This window comes from Idiotropiscis lumnitzeri, chromosome 1, assembly GCF_059441095.1.
Source record: "Idiotropiscis lumnitzeri isolate Australia: NSW breed Sydney's pygmy pipehorse chromosome 1, RoL_Ilum_1.0, whole genome shotgun sequence".
NCBI lineage: Eukaryota > Metazoa > Chordata > Actinopteri > Syngnathiformes > Syngnathidae > Idiotropiscis > Idiotropiscis lumnitzeri.
In genome coordinates, this window is record NC_142391.1 from 41,890,370 (window position 1) to 41,907,289 (window position 16,920).

Sequence of the window (16,920 nt, forward strand, 5' to 3'; positions counted from 1 at the left end):
TCAATATTATTGGAGTATTGTTTGTGACACTCTTTATGTTGCACTTGGCATTAAAATAACCTTAGATCTACTGAAGTTGCTTTTTGGGGTTGTGGCTGAGGGGTTGGGGTTATCCGGCGGGGGGTGAAGACTTATCGCCTTCTCAACTTTGTTGGTGCGGCGCTTATTTCTTTTGAAGTGTGAGGATGTATCTCCTCATACAGTATCGCATTGGATTAGAGATGTATTATTTCATCTAAAAATTGAGAATGTCAGGTGTGTCATGGGGGGCTCTGAACAGGTGTGGCGGGCCTTTTTTGACATTCTATGATCTACTTTCAACAAAGGTGTATGACTTAATGTGGAATATTCTGGCATCTTTACATACTGTTGGTCTTTTTGTATATGCTTGTGATTTGCTTACTATTTTATGTGAGAGTAGATATGGGGGAGTTAAGCTTGTGTGGGTGTTTTTCTTTGTTGTTGTAATGTTATAGCTTCAATAAATATATCAAACACAAAAAAGAAACAACAGCAAACGCATAATGTCTGCTCCTCACCCCCTAGCTACAAAATTCTCAAACCTTAACGCAGTCCATAAAATTAAGCAGGTAGGAGCATGTGCCTGTGTAACAGAAAATTGAACACTTGATGGTTTAGACAAACAACACATGCTAGGTCGGTCATCTGCAATGTTGTTCTCTGGAAGAAATCTAAGGTCACATCTGTTATAACCTGACATCTGCAAACATGTCCAAGACAAACATTGTTCACCAACTCAATTGCAGTGGAAATTGGGAATGTTTGAAATTGGCCGAAAAGTCATGGCCAGAGATTATTGCGATCACATTGACAAGTGGCAGCCTGCAGAGAATCGGTCACAAAGTGGACCATCCACGCTCACACTCCTACCTACGGGCAATTTAGTGTGTTCGATCTATCTATACTCCATCCTATCATGCATATCTTTGGAATGTGGGAGGAAACCGGAGTACCCGGAGAAAATCCACGCAGGCACCGGGAGAACATGCAAACTCCACACAGGAAGGCTGGAGCCGGAATTGAACCCACGACTTCTGCACTGTGAGGCCATCGTGCTAACCAGTCGTCCACCGTGCCGCCAGACACTTGATTTAGAATAATCAACAAAAGAACTATTTTAGTGTTTTAATTAAAACCATGCTCCATGGTTCATGTGATGTTTGAGAACACATTTGCCATTGTTAATGGTAAACATCCAATAAATGTGACTCCTCACAATGTTTCGACTGCATGTCTCTGCATATCAGTACATCAAAGATGGAAGGGAAAATTGTTGTGAATTTGCTGGAAACAATTATACAATCCATTGTGCCATAGTAGAGTAATGGTCATGATATGAGTTGTACTGCGGCACCTGTATTGCAAAACGTCCAGCGATATGAGTGGGGTTTTTTTTTGTTTTCTTTTTTGTTATCTAGTTAGGTTGGTGAAAACCATAACGTGGTGTCTTCACCTAACCATAATCTACAGAGAAACTCGTGATGACTGCAGTGTTGTGAGCGAGTGAGTTTGAATCCAAAAGCAGGCATCACAATTTTTTGAAAATTATATGATGCTTTTGTATTTCAATTTTGGCCATGATGGTGTTACTTGAAGTGCTATGTGTTTTGTTTTATTTTTTTCGTTGTAAAAAGTTTAAGAACCACTGTATTGAACAATTAGGAGGCTAGGTTTCTGCTATTATTTTTTATTCTACTTCATTTTTTACTGGTTTTGTGTATGGTTTTGCATAGTTACAAAATGCACCATCAAACAATGACATGATGGGCCATCTTATGGCTCTACTTTTATCTAAATGGCACTTGACGCATTTTGTGTTTGAACTCTTAAAAATTGCGTGTACTTTACATTTTTCATGTATCTGTACTTTGCTTGAGCATTTATTGTCCTGACAACTTTTGCCTTCTACTTCCTACATTTTAAAAAGACACATTCTTCTCCTTATTTCTTCAAAGTAGGTTTGTTATTTGTGCATATGATGACACAATATAAAAGACAAAAAGTAAGCGGTAATGAGCACGATGCTTGTTACGGAAGGGTCTTTAAGCACTTTGTATGTACAACATACAACATGACGGAATGTGTACTAGGGAGCATAAATGTTTATGGCAACCGTCTCAAATGGGATTTTTTTTCACTTATTTGACCAAGCTATGGAGCCATTTTGTTTTGATAGCATAAAAGTCAAACCAACGCTAGCTACTGCTTTAAGACCGATAGGCAGTGAAAGGTTGGGGTTTTTTTCTGCCTTTGCATACAAACTCAGCATATTAATAAAAGTGGCAAACTATTTTGTGGGCGAAAGCTTTTTTTTTTTTGTCAAGGTATGCAGTGCAGCTTTGTATCAAGTATAAAATAATTTTACAAATGGCAGTATTTTATTTATTTATTTATTTATTTTTAATCGCAGAAATGTTTGGACCAGGGATGGAACGGTTTTAGAAAACCGTCAAAACTGGTTGCTTCAGTCATTTTGGTTCGGTGAGTCTTTTCTGTTCAGTACTTTTGCCTTTTTTTTTTTTTTTATGAATGCAAATCCAAGATGGCGGTGTCATTGGTTACAGCTGCGTGTCATGACGTGTATCAAATCCTTTCAGTGCCAATCATATTGCAATGAAGCAACTCCAACCTCGGCGGCAGTGTTTTTTTCTGCCTCAAACGCTATTTAATTAAATATGGGGTGAACATGATTTGCAAATCATTGTATTTTTGTCTACATGACGTACCAACTTCAAAGGATTTGGGCTTGGATATTAAGTGGTAACATCAGTCCAGCATGGTAAAATGTTTGTCGGCAATGGGGCAGGCTGCTAAGGACTGTGGCGGCTGTCTGAACGTGTTTGCCCATGTGGGGCTGAAATACTCATGATGAAGTGATTTCCAATAGGTCTTCACCTCCTCTGCTGTTCCTGGCCTGCGGCTCCTTCCGCTTTCTCCTTGTCTGTGCTCAATCAATTGACTAATGCTGCTGACCAGCTCCCACAGCACACTGCCAAGGGAGAGATGTTATTGGATTCGTGTGTGTGTTAGAGTCCATAGAATATCTCCAGCCGGCAAAACTTAACCATTAAACAGGAAAATATACAAATGAATTTTCAATTTAATAACATAATACTATTCATTTATGTGATAGAAATCAGCTTGAATCAGGCATTTCCTTTGTGCAAAAACATTCAACCCTCCATCCAGTTTCTAACCACTTTTCCGAGCTGGAGCCTCTCCCAACTGACTTTGGGTTGAAAGGCGGGTACAACCTGAACTGCTCGCCATTTTGACAACCATTTAAGCGCTCATTCATGCCTATTGGCAATTTAGAGTCATCGATTAACCTACCAGTAACAGGAATACTCCATAGAGGGCCTGCGCTTGAGTGCTAACCACTACACCCAGGATTCTTTTTTTTTATTTTAAATTGTCTGGGTCCAAGATTTCAAAGAACCAATGTAAAGATCCAAATGCGTCATCAGTGTTTACGTTTGTCACCATGGCAGAAGGTAGAGCCGCAAATTCCCATTGTTCATTGTGAAAAGTATAAAAGGATATCAGAATTGGCCATGCACCTGTTAGACAGAAAATTTTTGTGCCTTGAGGCAGCGTGCTTTCGATTTAAATGCTACAGGCAAATTTAAAATGGCTCAGTGTACAATATATTCTCGTAAACAAAGGGTGTATTTTCTAATTTTGTATTGAACTGAACTCGGACGTGATATTAATTGACTAATCACCAGTGTCAAGGAGGTAAAGTTGTGCGTGTGTGTGTGTTTGTTGGTATCTTAAGACAGCACTAAGTTGCACCTGTATTCTCATTGATTTTTCAGGTAAATAATGTATATGAATAGGTCAAAATGTGAACTCGGTAAGTGTTCTTGTATTGAATTTCGCTGTTTACTAGTTGTAGAAGAGGATAAATGCTGATCAAAGAAAAAAAAACGTTTTTTTTACTTTCCTCTTGGCAATGTGATCCCCAAACATTTGCTGAGAAATATGACTGGTTTATAGATGTTTTCCTGTTGCCAGGTTCATGACTGAGTCAGGGGAGCTGCCAATAGCAGGTGTGTGATAGGAAATTCCTTCCTTGGAGATCACAAGGTGCCTGCTGTCATGGGCACTTTCACAGGTGGGTGTGTTAGTGTGAAGTCCCCACCCTCGGGAGGCGGTCAGCTGTTGTTTCATGCTGAGGATTACATGTCTTTATCAGGCAGTCAGATTGGGAGCAGCTGATGCTACACGCATACACGCACACACATGTTCTAACACCACTTTTTTCACCCACTTTCGCCTGTGGTCCCCTCACATGGGAACATCAGATGAACACCAGGTAAGCATTGGGCAAGCCCACACGTGTACTTAGCTCCACCCCCAAGTTAAGGAAACGACTAGCGACCAATATGAAATGAATTAATTCACTCAGCATTCATTTTTGAAATGATATTCACAACAACTTGAGTACTTTGTGCATATACGTACTATATCTTGCATGTTTCCAAGTGACTTCACAGTGGATGGGCTTAGATTTTCTGACTGTAACAGTACTGCCGTAAACTGGCAGGGAGCTTCTTAAGATATTTGAGACAACATTTATTCAAATTCAATTTACAAATTAGAAGAAAAAAAAAACTCAAACTTCATTTTGTGGAAAAAGTGTCTGTCTGACTGGTTGCATCCATTCATCCAGTCCCAATTCACTGGAATGATGGAGCCCAAAATCAGTCACATGCACCAACACGTTACCCATGAACTCATGGCACACATATAATTTCAAACACTACAGAGGAAGTTGGTCGCCCTTTTAAAACAATGTTAACCCCATCTGGTGTTGTATCAAGATGGCACCGGACTGGGCATGTATGCTCTCCAGCGTGTCAATAAAAACTGCACAACATTTGTGGCGTAGCCCTCACACCACTACACCACATATATGACAGATATGCTCCTAAAGGGGCAGATAATAAGAGAAAATCCACATCCACAACACAATTTTCAAACTTCTCCCATTTGTCAGACTCAAGGAGAGTGTGAGAGCCAGAACAACAAAACTAAAAAAACGAATAAAAAAATCTGTGTAGACTCCAGTCAATCTCATCATCACTAAGTTGTCAATTTACTGTATACACACCACTCAAAAGTTTCCATGCATGTCTCTCTGTTGAAGATTTTTTGGGGATATCTGTCATTTTTTTTTACTTCATTCATCTTTGTCCTTAATGTATTTATACTTACCAGGACTGTGTGAACGTTATGTGTATGTGTGTGGGAGGAGTGGGTCAGTAAGGCTGGCAGTAAAGACCAATTTTTCAGGCCTTAATTGAGACATACTGTCAAAGTGACAAACACATTTGCATTTGGTGTGTTTTTCAGGATGTGTTTTATCCGGCTGCTCTCCACTCTGTTAATAAGCACTACTGCTCTCCGGCGAACTGTACGCACACACAAAAACACCTAGCTGCATAATGAGTTGTTAAGACTTCTTGGCTGTCCAGACTAATATGGCAAAAACAGGGAAAACATTAAATAAATATATGAGGGAAATGGATATTGAACCATTAGCTTGATATATTGACTCTTCAAAACAATATTTTTCAACAAAGTTGCCAGCCTGCATTTTCGCAGGAGTCGCAGAAAAGTCAGGAAGAATAAGTACAGTAAGTTATCACTTTCAAAACAAATTTCCCTATTCGTATTCAATCTGTGCTCTCCTCACAACTATTGGTGTGACCCTCGTGAGGAGAAGCTGAACAGACAATGGATGGATGGATAAAGGGATGGAGGAAAACCCACTTCTGTCCTCTTTTTTTTTTTTTTAGATTCTCATGCTCCGTTCTTCATCCCAAAAATGGCTCAAGGTGGCTACTGGTAGCCACGGTAGGGAAACATCCATGCCTGGCTACGAGACGGCCTCCTGAGACTTAACAAAACTTTAGCATTGCTAAATGCCTGAAAACTTGAACCAGGCACCACCGCGGTTCGTGCGTGCATTTTTGCTCTTGTCCTCTTCAGCCTAAGTGGGGAAGCGATCGTCACCATACTTTTGATTTTGTGGAGTTGATTTTGGTTTTTGCTCATATGAGTAATAAATCCAAAATATTGTGCAGAATCGTATTATATTTTCACAGTCGTGTGTGTGCATGTGTGTGTGCGTGTGCGTGTGTGTGTGCGCGAGTTGGGGTGTATGTGGGTGTTCCTGTGTTCTTGTGCATGCGAATGTGTGCATTTCTTCTATTCTGGGCAGAGGGATCCTCTCCTGCAGGTCTAATTACTTTAATGAGAGATGTGTTCCTCTTTCACTCCAACCCAAGGGTGCATATTAACATTCATGTCACATAGGCATACATACCAGTTCTCACAAAAATTACAAATTAATCTGTAAAAATAAATATTCAGTTTTCCCCAGTGAAAGTCTCTAAACCAGATTCATGGTGAAGCGACGGAAACGAGTGCTTGAATCCAACTCCACATCACACCTCGGGCCGGTGTCGGTACTGGAGGTAGTTGGGTTGCTAGATGTGGTCTGGGTCCTTCGGTGGCTGCGCGCCTACTGATGACGTCACGCTTTAATCACCTTTTTCTCAAATATATTTCATTGCCTCTCTGTTTTTTTTTTTTTTACCACTGGCTGTTCTATTTTCATATTTTGATACACTAAATAAAAAATGAATAAATAAAAAAACTGCATTACCGTCATATTGGCGCAGCAGCTTCTCCGTCACATCCGACTACTCCCAGAGTAGCAACAGCGATGCAACCTCAAGCTTCTCCTGCCAAACATGCAAAAATGCCGTTGTTCACTCGGGCTGCAAGATTCTATGAATATAATGTCTGTATATTGTGTGAAATATGTCTTAATAAAACATTTCCATGTTTTCCCTCCAACCCTGAAGCAGTTTGATTCCCAAAGCAACGGAATGACGTGACGTCTTCGACAAACACGCAGAGGACACCGAAAAAAAAAGGTTGATCCTCGCACAAGTAGCAGTAAATGCACTTTATTTTTATTTATTTATTATTATTTATTGACTCAGAGCATACAAACACAACAAACAGGGGTGACAAACATGGAGTCAAAGAAATACACTACAAATATATATTAGAATACTTGACATTGTCAGCAGGCGCGAAGGCTACCGAAGGACCCCGTACACATCTAGCAAACCGACCACATCAAGTCCCGACACCGGTACGTAGAATATCTGTCCAGCGGTGATGGCCCATTTTTCAGTAACAAGCTCTGTTTATATATTTTTTATCAGGAAATTGGTTATCATTTTCTTGTTTATTCATTTTGGAGAAATTACGAAATTAGTGACGACTTTAATAAGGCCTACTTTTAATGAGGAATATGGCCACGCCCCCCTCCGCTCTCTCCATGTTGCGCTTGCAGTCATTGAAGGGAACGATGACAAACACTCCGTTGGAAATCATTGATTAAAACATCCAAGAATGGCGATCACTTGGCACCAAAATGTGGACATTCCTTCCTATGACCACTTCAACATATTACAAGTTTTAACCTCTCCGTGTCTGATTTATATGACAATGAGGAAATGGGGGAGTGAGCAGAGTTACATACGGAATGATGTTAGGACGGGCACACTACTTCTTTGAATATTGACGCTCCCGAACTAAAAGTACATGCCGCTTCACATTGCGCTTTTATACTTTCACAGATTTAAATGGACAAGAGTAGAGTGCATTTGCATTTTGTCCGTTTTAGACAACAAAATTGTCAAGTCGAGCATTATTACCCCGCTTGTCTCCCTGCTATGTAGTAGACAGCTGAGACAGGGGAAAAAAACAAGGCGAGCTCCAAAAGGGTGTGCCAATCTGTCGTAAATCTCATTACCAAAAAAACTTAAATCACTACACTCTTTTAGGGGGGGGCATTTTAGTACTGATGTCATTTTTACATGCAATCCTATTATGTAAGTGCCAGTGTTAAGCTCATAAAAGTGTGCCTTTAAAATACTTTACGTCTCCCAGTTGACACAAAAAGGTGAGAACACACCACTTTCTTTGAACGGGTTCTCACCACATGAAACCTATTGGTTCTATTAGAGTTTTTAATTGTCTAAATCACTTGCCCTGTGGTCCACTTCAAAGTCAAATAATCTTATTGACAGTTGGATATTAAATGGTGTTTCGATTGTGATTGGCAACTAGTAGCTTTTTTTCCACATATGCAGCCAGACGAGAGCGCAGTCACGGCGACATCCAAATGGTAGTTTTATTCCTGAGAGAATAAAGATGACAATGTTCTTAATTGAACTGCGCTGACCAGCAAAGCCAAACATTAACTTGGCCCCGGTGGCGGTAGGAGGCAGCTTGTTGCTGCCCTCTAGTGGTCATTATTGCCAACTGTAATTTGGAAGGTCAAAACAAAGTGGATGATTTTAAACCCCAAAATTAGTGTCATCTTCCTGAAATTCCTTAGGTTCTGATTAGTTAGTGACAGTTGTCAAAATTGTAAAAGTGTTATTTAATATATAGAATAAATTTGAAGTTGTTTCATGAAATGCAATCAGTTTTTTTTTTTAAAGTATTATCCAGTTATTGTATATTCCTCACTCACTTCCTCTCAAATAGCATACTTTGTTACAGGAAATGTGTGGTACTATGGATGGAAAATGGCTGCAGTGCTGGACAAGTATGAACAAAATTGATGCAATATATTTTTGGATTCTTATTAACAGTTGCACCCAAAAGTACAAAATACATTTATTTGCCTAAATGTACACACATTCAAAACACAATGTAGGAGCCGTACAGTGTTGGGTGGTTTTCTTTTGTTGCGATGCATGCGTGCACACACTCCACTTTTATGGTGATTGGTGATGTCACAGCGGGGGGAGTGGTCTTCTCTTATTAGTAGTTGCACTCACCTGTGGGGAGTTGTTCTTTGGTTTGGATCGTGTGGTGGGGTGAGCAAGGGGAAGAAACCTTTTGCTGACCGTACAATTCTGCGTAAACTAACATCGACTGCGAGCGCAACGTGTCCTAAACTGGAGCATAAAACAACCGTGGAACATCGGCCAACTCTTGTTGCGGAGAAAGAGAGAGAGACAGCAGAGCAGCCAAAGAGAGCGACAATGACAGACAAGTAAGTGCCTGTCATTTGCTTCCGCGATGGACGCGCCGCCATAGACAGTCAAGCCAGTTGCGATGCGCGTCATCAATGTTTTCCACCCCCCTTGTCTTAGCCTGCCGTGGCGTAATTTAAGTTGGACGCCACACACAATGTCTGCTTGTATTGGTTTTGTTGCACTAATAAAATAGTGCTTGTGTTAATTGTAAATGACTCAATAATTGAGAGTGCAACTATATGTTGTAATTGTATAACTTGGGATGACGTCACAGAAGAGACTGTCCTTTTTTTAAAATGAAAAATGAAGCAGTAATACGGAAGAAAAATGTAAAAAGAAAAAAAGGGCAATTCTCAAACACAACACCTTTGCGTTTATCAAGTTGAAACAAATTAAATTGACATACAACATTCTTTTTTCTCAGCCTTGCCACGTTTAAAGTACAGTAAGTAAAATTGTAGTAAGTAACATAATCCAAGTGCCATAACATTAAACAAAGGTTACATGTATACATTTACGGTAATTACGTTCCAGCCATGTTGAAAATAAAGGAAATAAAACAAACAAACAAAAGTCAATACTATGTTTATTTTTAGATATTTCTCTCTTCTTTTCCGTCTGTTTAATATGCATGGTTTGGGAATGCCGGAGGAAGCCGGACCACCCACAATTCAAATCCAAAGCACAAGAAATGTATTATATTTTTTATTCCCAGTGAGAAATCTCGCAGATGATCGTGTTAATTTGGCGTTTAAGTAGTAAAGTTGTGGGTGATTATGACAGAATAAATGAAGTATTTTGTAGGGCAAGCATGCTAGTTCTTTGTGTTCCTTCGTGATAAAACGCAGTCCGTGTGATTTTGATACTTCGCACGTTTTTTTGTAAATGTTGTTTAAAATGATTAAGTCCTACGGTGAAAGGATCCAAAGCAGTCATCATCCATTTCCTTTGAGTCACTTTTGAAATTGGCCTCTCTAAAACCAACACATATTGTAGAAAAGGCTGCTCAGAGACTGTGACACCGGTTCCTTTAAGAGGGCGGAGTTTAGTGCTAAAACTCACGTAGCGTGGGCATGCGTGCGTATATAGGAAGGAGGAAGGGGCGAGAATCGTGTCAGTCTGTCTATCGAGCTAAGTTTGAGTTGTAGTCCACATTTATCCTGCTTTGAGTTGTGCGTGAGACAAGTAAGTTACAGCATTAATAACACTGTTCGTTTGTCTGTACAATCCACGTTTCACTGCTAATTGGTAACATGAAGTGATGGGTAGATGAGGCATCCTGTATCGTTTCGACACAGTGACACAATGTATTGACACTGTGTTGACACTGTGTTGACACTGTGTTGACACTGTGTTGCTGAATACTGACACCTGGTGGACTTGCAGGAAACATTTGACAGGGTCATCTGACACTGATCTGTCAAACTAATTTTATCCAATTCCATTGATTAGCGACGTGATGTGTTTTTATATATCCTATTTCGTATTACTTTCCATCGCACTAATTGTTCTCTTATTTATCAAATTTATATATTTAACTGAATTATTGTTGTATTGCACTGGAGAGGGGAGCTCTCTAATCTCGTTGCACACTTGAGTACAATGACAAAAGGATTTCTGATTATGATTCTGCATTTGCTTTCGCATTATTTTTACATACACGCAATTTCATAAAAAAAATCTTTGATATTCGAGACGCAGTTGATAAATTAAGAGAACATCTGTCTGAATGCCCAAGTAAAAGTGTTGTGAATGACAATGGACTCATTGTAATTAAAGATTTTTATTCCAAAAAATTAGTTTCTCCAGCGTTTTGTTATTCAGTCTATTTCTTTTTTTGAGGCAATTTCCCCCGCCTTTGAGAAGATCCTCTCACAAGGCACTGAAGAGGCCGGTGTGCACAACTCCTGTGTGGCTAATATAAATAGGTGAGGGAACGTTGCCTCCATGGACTTCCAGTATAAGAGCGGGTCTTCCGTACGTGCAACGTGTCCTGCGGACATATAGCGCTGCACCTCTGCGTGCGCATCAACAGTGACGTCTTCCATCTTGCGGATCTTTAACGCAAAGTAACGCGCCAATAACTCAATGCTTGTTTTGAGCGTCCATCCTGTTGACAGATGCGCTTCCTTATGAACACAGTTTGGCGCGCGACCGCTGTGTCGACACGATTCTGGTAGTGGTCACGTGACTTTCTTAAAGCGGTACGCGCACCGACACGGGGTTTGCCCTGGAAGCTCGGCGCGTGCATCGACGCCTCAGTGTCGCTGGACCCATCACTAGTAACATGCAATGTTCAATGTTTATTATTTTCCTTTTAGAACCACACGAATAGAGCGTTTGAAGCATCAAGAAATGTGTACTTTGACTGCAACTTTATTAAAAGACGAGAAACACAAGACCATATTCTCATTCTTGGAGTTCTAACCGGACTCTCAACGGTGATTTGCATACTCCTCCCAGCACTAGTCAGTTACATATTTTTCACATATCCAGCCAGTCCTGATCTGTCTCAGTCATTTAATCTTTGGCAAACAAAAAACTATATGTGGGATCCATCCATCCATCTTCTGTCCCGCTTCTCCTCACTAGGGTCGGGGGGTGCTGGAGCCTATCTCAGCGATCTTCAGGCAGTAGGCAGGGGACACCCTGAACTGGTTGCCAGCTAATTGCAGGGCACACAGAGACGAACGACCATCCGCGCTCACACTCATACCTAGGGGCAATTTCGAGTGTTCAATCGGCCTGCCATGCATGTTTTTGGAATGTGGGAGGAAACCGGGGTACCCGGAGGAAACCCATGCAAGCACGGGGAGAACATGCATACTCCACACAGGATGGACGGAGCCGGGATCGAACCCACGCCCGATGCTGTCTCTCACTGTGCGGCCATCGTGCTAACCAGTCGGCCGCCGTGCCGCCCTATGTGGGATCACTATTGGAGTCTATTGTGCTCAGTTATTCCCTCAAGTCCGGGAAATCTTGTTTTGCCAACAAGTTTGAGAGCGGCAACGACTCCACTGCTTCCATACAACGCCCAGATAGACGATTAGGTGTAATTGTCGAGTCGAGTACAGTGACTTCTGAGAAAGCCCACCTGCCGGAATAAAATGCAGTGTTGTAAGGGATTACGCTGCTGTCTAATAGCGTGTATCTCAGTGCTGACAAATCTCAAGTGTGTGCCTCTAATCTCCAAAATCCCTCCCAACTATAACACACCAAATGACACCCTGCACAAATATTAAACACTTCCCAGTCCTATTCCAGAAGCATTTTTTCACTGCACAGTCTCTCTCTCTCTTTCTCTCCTCTAATGTTCCACCCATCCCAACTTGATCTCGTCTCCTCAGAAGCCCTGACAGTCGGATCATCGCTGTCTCTTAGTGTCAATTAAAAGTGAAATATCTGCATTTGTCAACATATCATTTGAAGGGGAAGAGGGGGTCTGTGATGCACCGCTGATTTGTCGGTCAATCCCTGACACGAGGGAGTGAATGCCGAGGCAGCCGTCTACCTCATTAGACCTGGAGATGGCACTATTGATGGCTGACGCCGCTGGGGGTCTTCGTTCCCCTCTGACATGATACTAACTCGAGAACAGGCCTCATCTGTCAGTCCTCTCACTTGCCAACCAGTGATCCAGTCAGGGGGAACGAGGTGTACATGGGTGGGGGTGGAGGTACATCAGGGTCATTGGTGCACTCTCAAGTCACGGAAGGGTGAGAGTATAATTAAGTTTAGTTCAACACAATGCCACGACAATTGAATTGCATTTGATGGGGGGAAAATGAGTGTGTTGACAGCATACTGGAGGCTGGTTGCTCCGGGTTGCTTTCTGGTTGTCTGATCATCTGCATATGAGACTAGACAAACAAATAATGATGTGTTATTTTCAGCGAAATTTGCAACTGCAACGTCATAATTTATGCCAGCATTGATCGGATCCCCGAAACAAGAAATTGCAGCAAATATAGGTTTGTTCACTTTGTGAGCTTCACTTCTGTGATGACTATATGTGCGCCTGAATACAAATTTAATTTAATTTATTTAGCCTTGCCGTGTGAGCGGAGAGCATGTGAGAATGTGCTTCACATTAATGGCACATACATACATACCAGGTAAATCCTGGAAAAATGATGTCGAATAAAATAATCATTAACTTGTACAACACAGCTTCGAGCCCAAAAGGAGCAGGCAGCATGAACAGAATGTGGAGCCAGGAAGTTGGCATAGCTGGAAGTACGGTAAGTGTGTGGACTTGTTTACAGCTGTTGAACCAAGATAGCAAAATGTATGTAGCATTTTTTAAGCAAACACCCTGGCCACCTTAATGACATGGCGATGTTCATGCTTTTTTTTTCATTAATGTGAGAGAAGTTGATCTTGTAAACATAAACATAACTTATTCTATTTATTGTTTAGCAGGATTTTTTTGGGGGGGGGTAATTTTTTTTTTTTTTCAAAGCACTTCAATGGGAGTCAATTATACATGGATCACATCTACATTACACTTACAGTAGATCAAATCGGAGCAAAGAAAGAATAGATGCACGCTGAAAATACCTTGTTTAACCAACTTCGTTTTCAACATAAAACCAACAGTCTCAAACTTGGGTTTTAAACTGGACACACAATGATTTTAAATTAGATCAGCAAATCAGTGCTGTTGTTGGATCCATCTTGTTTCACCTTTGGCAGCTCGCAAAAGTGAAGCACTTTCTTTCACAGCAGCACTTAGAAACAGTAATCCATATCTTTGTTACATCTTGGCTAGATTACTGAAATGCACTTCACTTTGGAGTCAGCCAGTCCACCCTCAAGCGCCTCCAATTGGTGCAAAAATGCTGCTGCTCGTCTTCCAACTGGAGCTCGGAAGACCATCGTGCAACCCCAATCTTGGCCTCTCTTTATTGGCTCCCGGTGCACTTTAGAGTTTGCTTTAAGATACTTCTGTTCGTCTGCAAATCTTTTAATGGCATCTGCTGTTTTTCTGGTATCTATTGTTTATGTGTTTTAATTGGGTTCTAATTTCCTGCTAATTTATATTAGACCATTTTGAAAGCACTTTGTTACAGCTCCATTTTAGAGATGTCAAAATTAAAGCGTTAACTCAGGTGATTAATCCCAAATCTTTTATCTCAGTTAAATATTTCAACTTAATTAACTCAGTTTGATTTACTTCAAATATATTTTGCATACCTTCCAAATATTGTGCCATATTAACTGTACATCATTAGCACGTCTCAGAACAAAACACGGTGTTCAAGTTGCACTGGGCCTTGCAAACCAACACTGCTGGAGTGTGGCGCTTGTGGGCAGTTTTGAGAAATGTTTCAAAGAAAAATGCCAGTAAAGATGTCTCCATTTAGATCGTATTCAAGAATCAAAGAAAGCTATTAAAACAGTCTTTGAATTAGATAGACTTGATATTTGGTGATTTTGCATGGATACCAAGATATTAATCAAGTAAATATCTGTTATAAGCGTCGCAAAAAATAGTAGTTGAAAAATGGGATTAATTGTGATTAATCATGGAATTTTTTTGTGATTAATTAGTTAAAAAAAGTAATCACTTGACAGTACTAATTCTATTGTATAAATGCAAAGGACACTGACGCACAATTTATACTTATTGTATTATGCAAAGTACTTGAATCACATTTTCTAAATATCAGCAAAACGAACCATTATTGTTGTGTGTTTACTTCTAATATGATTTGTTGCTGTGACCTCAGGGTTACATGCCAGCATTCCAGGCGCCTCAGCCCCTACACTGCGCAATCAGGGAGGCGGAGGAGGAAATTGCTTTTCTTGCCTCAGTTTTCATCGTTATGGCGTAAAAAAATCAATGGGAAATAATCGGATTTGTGTTGGAGTGGCTCAGTCTGACAAAAGAATTAACCAAAATAGTGAGTGAGTGCCAGGTTGTGTGAGCGAGAGACTCAGACACAGACATGCAGACAGCGAGTTAAGTGCAGTGGGAAGGTTGGGACGTAGGTTCTTATTATATTATTTATATTACTTCAAAATATCTGCATGTCAGAATGTTTGCAACCTTGTGAAGGGTGCGGTGCAATCCATGATGGCGTCCACTTGCGGCTCTGTTGTCATCTGCCAGCCGCAGCTGTAAGACTTGGTTTTGGAATATGTTAAAAGTAGAGTAAAGTGGAATCCCCAGCTTTCGTAAAATGAATTAAGGGGTTACAACTATGCGATTATCTGCCAATTCAGGGTGTAGCCAGACTACTACCCCGAAGACAGCTGGGATAGGCCTCAGCAAGGATGGATGGGGGCCTGATGAGTGGGTAAATGCTGAGCGTTATCCCGCTCATTGGACACTCAGCGTCTCGGGGGTCTATGAAGTAGTGGTCTAAAATGACAATCACTATTTTGTAATTATACTTTCTAACAATGTATTGTGAAAATAGATTTCATCTTGTTTACAAAGCGCAACAATTCCAAATGTAGATACAGTATGACATTGTCTATCTATCCATTTTTGGGATTGCTCCTTTCTGGTGGACTGTAGCTTTCTGACACGTTAAGCTATCCACTTCTTTAAAATGGTGAACATAAATGAAAGCATTAGAGGAAACATTCTGATTGGATTTACAGATTTAATGTTAATGTGTTGCTGAAATTTGCAATACAACTTTACAAGTGGTACATCATGAAACCATAATACTTTGGATTAGCATTTCCCATTTTAAACAGTATCATACATTGTGCAACACTGACAAGACAACTCCAGTGGAATATCACTACCATATTGTACAGAAATGACTTAATTACATTTTTCTGTAATTTGTAGAACAGTGTATGACAGTTTAATACTGTAATAGACGTAAAATTGCTGTGTGTATGGAATGAGTCAGCTTTCCTTTGTTGAGGTGAACAGGAATAAATACCACTCAAAAAAATGTCACAGAATTTTCTTTTTTTTAAACATGAAGGCACAACTTGCATCTCATCCACACACAAGACAGACCTGCACAGTCCCTTTTAGAAATTTTACAAGGGAACTAAATCGTCACCACCTTCTTTGAGATGCCTTCATAAAGTCAGGACTAAACATATGTTCCTGTATGGGAGAAGTACCACAATGGATCTCAATGTGGTTGATAAGCAGGGTTAATGAGGAGAAAGACAAACATCCACCCCAACAAATATATCTGTATTCCACCCCAGCAGTCTGTCTGAGATTGATGTTCAACCACTGTCAAAGATTGTGGAAGCAAGATGTACATTTAATTCTTTAAATTTGTAGAAAAAAAGCCGATCACAGACTTGGCATATTGCTGAAGTCATTTCAAATGAAAACTTTCTGGCTTACAGAAAACACTAACTTGTATGAAGCAGTAAAACAAATGAACAATTGGGAAGAAACTTGGGTTGATGTCTGAGACCAAACTGTAATGAAACCGCCTAAAGGAAATGGGATTTACAGACAGAAAAGATCAACAAAACCCATAATTAACACCTAAACAGCCAAAAAAAAAAAAAAAAAGGTTAAAATGGGCTAAGAAAAGGAAAGGTAATCATGGACTGTGGTTGCCTGGTTAAAGTCATATTCAATGATAAATCCCGAATCTGAATTTGGCAAGGTAAATATGAAGGAACTGTTGTTTTGTGCCGTTCCAATGAGATTTATGAAGTCGACTGTATTAAAAAAATGTAAATTTCCACAGTCATTGATGATGTTGGGCTGCATGGCAGGTAAAGGCCCAGGGAGATTTAAACTTTAATAAATACATGTCTATGTTGGAATTTTGATCACATTTCTTGTCCCATCCCATTGAAAGGATGTTTGGAGATAATGATT